The 10,434-nt window shown below is 43.2% G+C and overlaps 1 pseudogene; it reads right to left on the bottom strand.

Annotated features, from left to right (window-relative positions):
• Window positions 1-555: 555 nt before the first annotated feature.
• On the bottom strand, window positions 556-4,092 carry LOC128311018 (28S ribosomal protein S23, mitochondrial-like; annotated as a pseudogene).
• Window positions 4,093-10,434: the final 6,342 nt, after the last annotated feature.

Genomic DNA, 10,434 nt, shown 5'->3' with positions numbered 1-10,434 from the left:
GACTGAACACCCAAGATGACCACTTACTTTGCATATTTTATTTCTACTCTTTGATAAATACCTACAATTATTATCCCTGTTTTACAAGGGGTATAAGCTGCCACACCCTATCAACTTTATCACACTGTATTAAATCATAGCTTTATATTAAAGTTCACTTATTCATTTTTGTTCATTATTCATAGAATACATTTATGTTTTTTTCAGAGGAATGTTTCATTTATTCAGTATAAGATATCAAAATGAAGAAAGCAGAACAGTTAGTAAGGTCTTGTAAGCACATCTCAACACCAGGGAGGCAGGTGGATGCTGGTGGAGAACGGCATCTAAATTAACTGGCTCCATGTTGGCAATCCAGTTATCAATAGAGACGTCATCTGCATTCAGTCTTTAACTGGATGTAATCACTTATTCATTCAAATCTTTACTGAGCAAACTACTATGCTCGGCCTATGCTAATCATCTCCAGCATACTCAATCTATGAGAGTAAAGTTATAGCTTTGACCTTTGTCTATCATCAATGATAGGCTCTCACTCTTACCTCAAAGCACAAGTCAGCTTGGCTGCTCAAGTTGAAGATCAATAATTCTATAGCAAAATGTAACGATGATCTGCAGACAGAAAGAGCTGGCCCAGGGGACATACCGTAATGCACAAGTAAAAGCCTGAAGGATCCAGAAACGAGAGAGATACCAGAGGATTAAATAGAACCAACCCACATGTTAACACAAAAATCCAAGCAAACCTACACAGAATGAGTCCCATCAAACCATACTGATAAGGTTTTCCTTGTGCTATTTACAATTTTAAAGTAAACTTACTTTACAAGCAACCAGGGAATTCTTTATTTAATACTGTCATAACATAAAAGTTCATTCAAACCATGAAACTGAGCTTTATGACAACCTAGAAATAGGAACTAAAAGAAGGCAAACATAATGCCTTAGAGATCAAGAGACATTGACATAGTTCAGCTGTTAAAAACAGTTCAACATTCATCTAGTGGCTACAGTTTGGATGTCAATATGCATGGTATACCTGTTCTTCGGGGAGGTGAGAGACCCTTTGACTGTTATTCAGATTCTTCCAAATGGTGGGCTTATGGAGCTTCTTCCAGAGGCTGTTACCACCCTCCCACCCCAATACTGTTTGAGGTTTGGCACCTGTGGGTTCAGATTCGCAGGAAACATGACTATCTTCCTTTTGAGTCCTTGCTTCTCCTACTTGTCTTAAAATGACACCTTCTGTTGATAAAACTTTCTCTGTTTCCACAAATATCTTCTCTTTATCTGTTTCTCCGAGTTTCCATAGTTCAATGTACTTCTCTACAAACTGTTGACAGGTAGACTTGAAGTTTGGATTGAACAGATCAAAAGCTTTCTGACCAGATTAATGGCTGAATAAAATTTCACTCTAATCCAATCTTTGGGGTACAACGTGTTCTGGATTGCAGCTTTGGCTTTGTCATATTGCAAGCAGGGCCTTTGGAAGACCAACTCTCTCAGTGGGGGAAAGGCGTTATATATGTCAAACCAGAGGGGCGTCTCCTCAACACCCCAGCCCCAATCAGGTCCCAAATCTGTGAGAAAACTCTCCCCCATGGTCTTTAGCCAGATCCCTACCATGTCTGGCACGTCTGAATACATTTATTTAATAACATATATTGAATGTCTGTTGTGTTCGATAAATGGCTTAAATAATGTGGCAATTACAGAGATGACTCATACAGCCTTGTCAGATAGTTTATAGGCTAGACGAAAAAATAAACTGTGTGCATACGCAAACAAAATACAAGTTAGAAGCTATAAACCTCTTCCAGATGTTCTTGCAATTCTGACCACTAAAGTATCAAGAAATACCAAAGTGGGCTGAATAAACATTTGTTGAGTAATTTCACAGTTTGGCATTCATCAGAATTACCTGATTACTTTTGCTACTTTATAGGTCAACATTATACATTTGGATTTATCAAAATAATTTATATCAATAAAATATTGCTTGTATTTAATCAGTGAGGTTCCACATAGGTTTACTAGGGGGTGGGGAGGAGAGTTTTGCTGCTAAAAAGGTTTGAAAATGCACTGCTAGTTTATGCCCCTTTTTAAAGGCCCTTCCTGATGTTCCCAAGGAGATGTGCTCTCGTCCACCTCTGTGGAGAATGATAACATTTCCTTCTTCTCTAGTGATGCTTAATATATTCCACTTTGACTAATCCCTATTTAGATAAACATTTTATGTTTCCTAGGAGAACATACACAATGCCCTCTTTATATTTACATCCCATTTGGTGCCCAGCACGCAGAAGGGACTCAACAGACACTGGAAGAACAATTGAGAAAGCAAACTGACTCTGAGCCCTTACCCTGCTTTGTTCCTTGTCTGTTTGCACGTCTTTCCGTCGACAAGGAGCTTCTCCTGTTCTTGAGTCAGGGCCTTCACCATGTCCCTCATCTGGTGTGTGGGGACATGAATGTCAGGTAACCAGTTGGTCACCACAGAAGAAATGAAGGACTCGGACTTCTGTCTTGAGCTCTTCTACTGGTGCTCCTCTGTGCCCAGACCTCCACTTGTCTCTGGGATGCGATGCTCAAATCCCCAGATGAAGGTGATCCTGTTGTAAACCCTGAGTACCCAAGATTCCTCGTTCTAGAGCACAATCTAGAAACAGTTTTTCTTTTCTCTCTAGGTATCACTTTAAGAAAGTTTCTGCTGATTGCTTCCAAGTTGTTTTCACTCAATTAAGATGGCTTCCTAGTTGTTTTCACTCAATTAAGAGATCAGAATCTAATCTTTTCTAGACAAGAGGCAGCTGTTATTGATTATAAACTTTGGATCTAGGTCAGAAGTTGGCAGACTTTTTCTGTAAAGGGGCTGACAGTCAATATTTTAGACAGGCCATGTGGATTCTGTGGCAACTCCTCAATTCTGCCACTGTAGTGTGAAAGCAGCGACAGACAACATGTACAAGGATAAGCATGGCTGTTCCAATAAAACTTTATTTATGAACCCTGGGATTTGAATTTGATATAATTTTTACATCACAAAATTCTTTTGTTGTTTAACCGTTAATAATTGTTAAAACTATTCTTACCTCACAATAGTATTTCCTTGGGGCAAAACTAGCATATCCTGCACTGAAGAAGCCTCAGAGAGCAACTCACTGTTTACTCTGGGCCTTGGGTAGAATGTCTCTTTCCTAGAATGTCCTTCCCTGACTATGTTATTCAATGAAAGAAAGAACTAGTATGATTTCTCCTGGAGAAAATTTGAAGGACAGGCATGGGAAGAGGTCAATATTTGTGCTATTTGATAGAAATAATAGTTTTCCAGTAAAGGAAAGAAATTAATTTGTGTGGCTCCAGAGTTCTAAACCAGGACCAATGGAAGACAGTCATAAGATGGAGGGGTTTTGTTCAATATAAGAGATACAAAAATGATAGCTATCTGCTATTGAAAGAAGCTGCCTTCTGAGGTACCGATCCTCTCTCACATACCCTCTTAAATATCTTACACTCTTCCTGCTGCTCAGATTCTATGATTTATACTTTTTTTCAGAGGAGAGATTCCATAACATTCCTGGGTCACCAGTTCTCACATTTCCTAACAGTGAGAAAGGAGTCTGGTCTTCTTTGCTGTGGTCATATTTGAAATCCATCCTCTCTTGTGCTGTTTTATTTATTCTCTTCTTCCAAATCCTCTGCTCCTAGCTCCTGTTTAGCCTTTGCTGCACCATAAGTGGTAACAATGATTACTTCTCAAGGTGAGTAACATAGAATAGGCTTAGGAAAAATGGACGAGAGCTAGGCAAGGGAAAATATCCCCAGTAATTGGAATACCCTGAGTGAGGGTAAAAAAGGGAAAAAAACAAATAAGAATACAGAGCAGGTTCACCTGCCTGAAACAGGAGGCTGGAGTTTGGAGGTAACAGCAAATGAAGGGAAGTGATGGGGGTAGAGAAGGTACCCTCACCTTTCCAGCTGTACCTTCTCTGTCAGCACTTTGTCACTGATGGCCAAGATGTCACTTTCCAGCTCCAGGATGCATGCCTTATGGCCTCCTTGTTGCCAGCTCAGGGTATCCTTCTCTTCCATGAGCTACCTATGAAACTGAGAAAGTCCCTGGAATGAAGCTTCTCTCACAAGAGAGAGTTTGAGACTATCTCTCAAAAAATGGAACACGGGCTTCGGTAGAGCATACCAGAGTTTGACTGTTCTCACCCCCTTCTCTGTCACCTTCCTTCAAAAAGACACTGGAAGGTAACATTCCCTTACTGGTGAATACAGCCATCTCCACCCTACCTCAGCCCTCCTGTGCTCAAAGAACTGAGTCTCATTAGATTTGGGAGGTGTCTCCTGTGATATCAAGTTTAATTCTGCTTGTTGCCCTTTAAAAGCTATTTAAAAATTTTTTAATGCTTATTTATTTTTGACAGAGAAAGAGAGAGAGAGAGAGAAAGAGAGAGAGATCGAGTGCATGAGCGGGGAAGGGACAGAGAACAAGGGAGACACAGAATCCAAAGCAGGCTCCAGGCTCCAAGCTGTCAGCACAGAGGCAAACACGGGGCTCGAACCCATGAACCGTGAGATCATGACCTGAGCTGAAGTTGGTCATTTAATCAATGGGCCACCCAGGTGCCCTTATGCCAGAACCGTCTTATGCTCATGAACATCTTCCCTTTCCCTTTTAATGGAGTTCAGATTTTGAGTCCTGGGTGAGCAGCCAGGCACCATCACCCACCTGGCCCAACTCCCCTTGCAGGGCTATTCTCAGCTCTGTGTGCTCCTGCCTGGTGGCTGCCAGGGTCTTCTGGAGCCCCTGTACTTGGCTCCTCAGCTTGGTCACTGGACACTCCAGCTGTAGCTTCACATGCAAGGGTCCTTCCTCTCATGCTAGTTCTCATCCAGCTGGTATACAATAGGGGGCAGGATGAGGAGGTGTTTATGCTTGTGCTTGTGAAGCACCCATTCAGGTCCCATCCCCATCACTCTGCTGCTGCTGATGCATTCTGGGACTGGGAAGTTGCATCAGTACAGGCTATACAGAGGTGAGTAAGGGGAGGCTTGGTTGCACTACTAAATCCTGCCCACCACCAATCTCATGCACCAGCTCTGACACTCTTGGAAGAAATCTTTCTCAATCCATACAGACAAAAGGGATGGCTCCCCTAATTTTCCTCAATCTATTCTTGAGTCAGATATATGAGTTTAAATCTCCAATACAATTCTTACTAGCTATGTCACCTTGAATGCTTTACTTAACTTCTCTGAGTCTCTGTTCTCATTTGTAAAGTTATCTCTTAGCCTGAGTTGATGAGAGGTAATTGTAACGAGAGTAACGGAAAAATGTAAAAACAGAACACAGGGTAGGAGCTCGTACATCTCAGGCTTATGTAAGATGTAAAGATTTTCTTCCTATTCTTGTGTTGGTTCCATGTGTTTAGAGGGTTCTAGAAGGTAAGAAATTACCTACATCACAGGCAAGTTACTCATTGTTACCTCCTGAGCCTTCCTCAAGTCTGTTCTCTTGTCTGGGGAATGGATGTTGTCCCCACCTGTCCTTGTCCCTTCTTTTCCTTCAGGAAGTCCTTGCCAACATCTGTGCCCACTCTCTAATTCTTCCCTACAGAATAAGAATACAGGCCACATATAAATTTAAATTTTTCTAGTACACACTTATAAAAAGTAATAAGAAACAGGTGAAATTCATTTTAATGATATTTTACCTAGTCAATCCAAAATGTTATAATTTCAAAATGTAATCTATGTAAAAATCATTAAAACATTTTGCATTTTTTAAAATATGAAGTTTTCAAAATATTTTGTGTATTATATCCACACAACACATCTCAGTTTGGGCCAGTCACATTTCAAGCCCTCAAGAACCACCTGTGGGCAGCCCCTCCAGTATTGGATGGTGCAGGTCTGGGGCCCTACTATCTGCTCTCACTTCCCACCTGTCCTGGAAGCGTGCCTCACCCTCCCCTTCCTCTGGAGTGGCCTCCCTCCACCCTTTTATCTTCCTCTAGAGCCTAGGAAAGGACATCACACGTGGGAGAAGGAATGCTTGAAAAGCAGTTATGAAATCTTGAGTGACATTGGCCTGTGGGTGGCTTACTTTCCTGTTTCCATGTTTCTGTCTGTGTTAGATGGAGACTTTCTTAATGTGTAACTCCCAGTGAGGTTCTCAGTTGAGGACATAGCTGAGCAGAGGGTAAAGTGAGAAGGGGTCCTTGCCATGCTGTTCTCCCACTTCCTTGTCCAGGAGCAGCTCTGTTGTTCTGTTCTCACTGGCAGCACAGAGGCCTTGGGGATAACTGTCAGGATGTCAGTGTCACCTACAGGCTCCCTCTGGGTCATCAGTTCACCATGGGCTTTGGCTTTCAGAAATGGAAACGGGGGGCTCTGCCGACACAGCTGACCCTGGGGTTTCACATATCGGAACAAGTAGAGCTGGGCTGTGGGACTGGACAGGTAGCCGGATGTGGAAAGAGGAATGGACCCAGGACCCCAAAATGATCCCAGGCCCTCAAGTGCTTGTTTGGCAGTTCCCCTTTCCCCTTGATGTGTTTTATCACCCACTGTCCTTGGCTCCATTCCCTTGTTCCCTGTTCCATATACTGTTTACTTTCCTCTCCACCTCCCACAGGCTATTTCTGTTCCCTGGGATGCTCTTCTCCATCCTTTCTGTCTAGCCCCAACCTTCCTCTCTTTCCCAAACCTACCCTCCTGTATAATAATAATAATAATAATAGCTAGCACTTACTGAGGACCCACCATGTAGCAGGCATATACTAACTCTTTATCTGCGTCCCTTTAAACCTCATATTGTCCCTGTAAGTCAGGCATCCCCTGTTACTGTTAAGATAACAGACACAGAGAGATCAAGTAATTTGTCCAAGGTCAAACAACTTGTAAGTATTAGAACTGAGATTTGAACCCAGGTCCTTCAGAATCTAATGACTGCCTTCTTCTCAATCTAGGACACCTCTTCCCTACCCGTGGTTCCCTAAAAGGACTTCCTCCTTTGTTTTGGTAGGAGGCAGGACTAGTGACCTTCCACAGTTCCTGTTATCTCTAAGCCCCTGATTCTGCTTAGCCCTGTGGATTCTATGTCTGCTGAACGCTAGAGTTCTTATTTATTTGCACTTATTTTTCCTTGTCCTCTGTGCTTAACTTTTGTTTCTGATCCCATACCTTCCTCCAAGTCTCTATCCCCTTGTCTCTTCCCTCCTGGTTTTCCATCTTCCCTGTACCTTAGAACTGGACCCTGGCATGGACCAGGGAGCAATCAGTTGCACTTTCAGGCAATGAAGTCCACACAAACATGGGGTAATCTTGAACACATGCAGTCTCCACCTGTGAAAGCCCACAGTGGTAGAGGGCTATGGTGATGGAACTACCACCTGGGTATGGCAGAAAGGGCTGAGGGATTTGAATGGGGAGAGAGGATGCTGTTACAGTTTCAAGAATGATGACAGACAGGGAAAGTGGAGGGACACTAATGTGCCATGAGAGAGCAAGGCTAAGATCAGGAGAAGATGAGTTTTGCTTACACAGATGGCCTCTGTCATTTGTGACATTTTTCTCCCTTCTTTACCAACATGAGGTTGAGAACCCAAGAACTGAGTCATTCCCCCAATTCCAATCAACCCATGATCCATAAATCTGAGCCAAAAGTGTTCCAGACATATCTTGTAGATGCCTATCTAGTCACTGGCACTGGACACGGTGCCTGGGGGAAGAGTATAGAGACATTTCACCTTGATGTAGGAGATGTATGTTGGGGCTACATTAAGAAAGCTGACTCCACCCCAGGATGGTGACAGGCTTAGTGATGACTCTTCCATCCTGCCCTCAGATATCTGCCCCCTGTGAAACAAAGGGTTAATACCCCAAAATCTCTCCAGTCCATCTCTGCTTCTTCCCAACTCCATCTCCACCCACCCATAGTCCCTGCCACTGCACCTGGAGATGAAGTCATATCTGGTTTCCAGCCCCTAAGGATTACAGGACCCTGTAGAGGTGTGATTCTTAGTCTTTGGACATAGGCCTGACCTTCTAAGTCAGTCCCCATCCTGTCTCACACTGTACCCTCTCTGAGTCATAGGCTCTTCCTAGAGCTAAGCTCTCTCTCATTTCTGCTCCCTTTTCACAGTGTCATTGACTAAGTCTCCATATCCCAGGCTCTGTCCCCTCAGTCCCTCCTTTTCTACCTCCTAACATACTTGAGCATTCCAAATTCTTCAGCCTCCAGCTTCCCATCCCATCCCCCACCCCCAACATCATTTGGTTCTTGAAAAATCCTATTGAAGTGTGGGGCCTGCTCATTCTGAGGAAAACTCCACATGTATCAAGGAGTTACTTACAACACCTGAAATCAACAACTAATCTCTGAAAGTAATGGCTGAGTCTTCAGAGCTGGAAAATGGCTGGGGGAACCAACAGCCCTATCCTCAGGCCCCTGAAGTCTCAGTTCTCTCCCCTCTATGAATTGTCTACCCCATGAATTGAAGGGAAAAAAAAGGCTTCTGCTCTTATTCAAGACGCAAAGGGAAAGGGAGATACAAGGAAAGGTTTTATCTCTCAACTTTGTTACTCCAGGATGTCGAGAATTCTGGAGGTGGCTGCTTCAAGAGTGGAGTGAAACATTCAATAGGACATGGTGGTGTGGGGAGATGGAATTTGGGAACCTGGAGCCAGGAAAGTCCCATCCCCTGGTAGGGGATAGACTGGAAAGTGGGAAGTAAGGGGTCCTGAGAAGGGGAAATGTATATATATATTGTGGAGAGAAAGGAGAGATAGTTCAAAAAGAACTTATTCTTTTTTTCAGGTCTTGCCAAGAACAGGACTAAAAACCTGCTGGTGTGACTATATGTGAACCCAGCTCTAGTATTTCTCTCCCCATTTTCTCTCTGCCCCATTTAGCCTCAATTCTAAGTGCCTGGATAGGTAGTTGGAGGCATACTATAAGATGGGATTGAGAGAAAAAGGTGTTCCAAGTTAGGTGGGGAGAGTTAATTGAGAAATATGGGGTTGGGTGAGGAACGACAACAATCAGGAGAACTCCTCAGCCCAGAGCTGTGACATTGCCCTTCTCATCGCTCCTTTCCAGCCTACTAATCTTCATCCTCTGTCAACCACAGTGGACAGTGTCCAATCAGCCATGGCCACTAGTCGTGTGCACACCCCCAAATATCACACGCCCAAGCCAGGCTGAAGTCAGGGGGTCAGGTAGAAACTTCAAAAGACAACAGAAACTCAGCAGAGAAGGAAAGGTGGGCCACCTCCAGACTTAAAAGAAGCAACTTGTTCCTCCAAAATAAGTACTAGATTGAGAACAAGGGGTTTCTTTGGGATTTCATCTCTGAAAAACCCCTAGTTAAAATTTGTCCATGTTTTCTCCAAATACAAATCTTCTGACTTTCTAAGTGGGGACGAATTGTCCCTAAAGATCTAAGCCTGGGGAACCTCAAATACTGCCCACAAATAAAATCCATAACAGTTGGAAACATTCATCAAATATGAAACAAAAGTCTTGATCGGGGGAGGGGTTAGGGCGCTAATACCTTCTGCATAATGCCTTAAAAGGGGCAGGATGTGTTTGCAGGGCACTCTCCTGTTTGCTTTACACTACAGGCTGTGGGATAGGTAGTATTGTTGCTCACACTTTACAGATGAAGAAACTAAAGCCTAGAATGGTTATGGAACTGTTCTAAAGTGTCAAAGGTATGAGATGGTAGATCTCCACCAGGGCTGCCTGACTCCATCATCGCTACCTACTATTTAGAGGATGGGGAACTCTTAGCTGTGGTAGCAGTTCCTTCCTTTGTGGTTTGATTCATATGACCTTAAGCACACTGACCTTGAAGGCCAAATGTTAAAGATGGTAGGGCCATAGATCAGAAGGAACATAGTTCTCTGAATCGCTACCTGGCAGAGGACTGCTTGTTAATCAGGGTCATGTGTTTTGGACTTCGCTTGACCAATAATCCATTTCTGTTTGTTACCACTCTAAAATTTTGGGCTGTATGTTTTATAGTAGTTAATGTTTTCCTAACCTATATGTCAGGTTAGAAGGTTGGACTTGATTGCCATCAGGAATAGGAAGTTAGTCACTGACAGTTTTTTTAACAAGGGGAATAATACCATAATACCATGAAGACCAGTGGAAGTGACAGATACAAGGACTGAAGAATACTTACTGAGTGAGATTGTGAGATCTTGGGACGGTTGGTGTTGTCAGAATACAAGCTAACTCCTGACTATGTCAGAGAGAAGGTTGACGTGACTTTGAAATTCTCTTGAGAGGCTTCCTCTCTAGAGGAAGGAGCTGCTGCAAAATGAATCCTATCTTCCTGAAGTTTAAAGTCTCTTTTCTCTTTTGTAAAAGTCCTGACTCCGAGGGCATCTGGGTGGCTCAGTCAGTTGAACATC

This window comes from Acinonyx jubatus, chromosome B4 (assembly GCF_027475565.1).
Source record: "Acinonyx jubatus isolate Ajub_Pintada_27869175 chromosome B4, VMU_Ajub_asm_v1.0, whole genome shotgun sequence".
In the NCBI taxonomy this organism is placed as follows: domain Eukaryota; kingdom Metazoa; phylum Chordata; class Mammalia; order Carnivora; family Felidae; genus Acinonyx; species Acinonyx jubatus.
The sequence above is the reverse complement of the archived record's forward strand: the minus strand, read 5'-3'. Positions and strand labels throughout refer to the sequence as shown.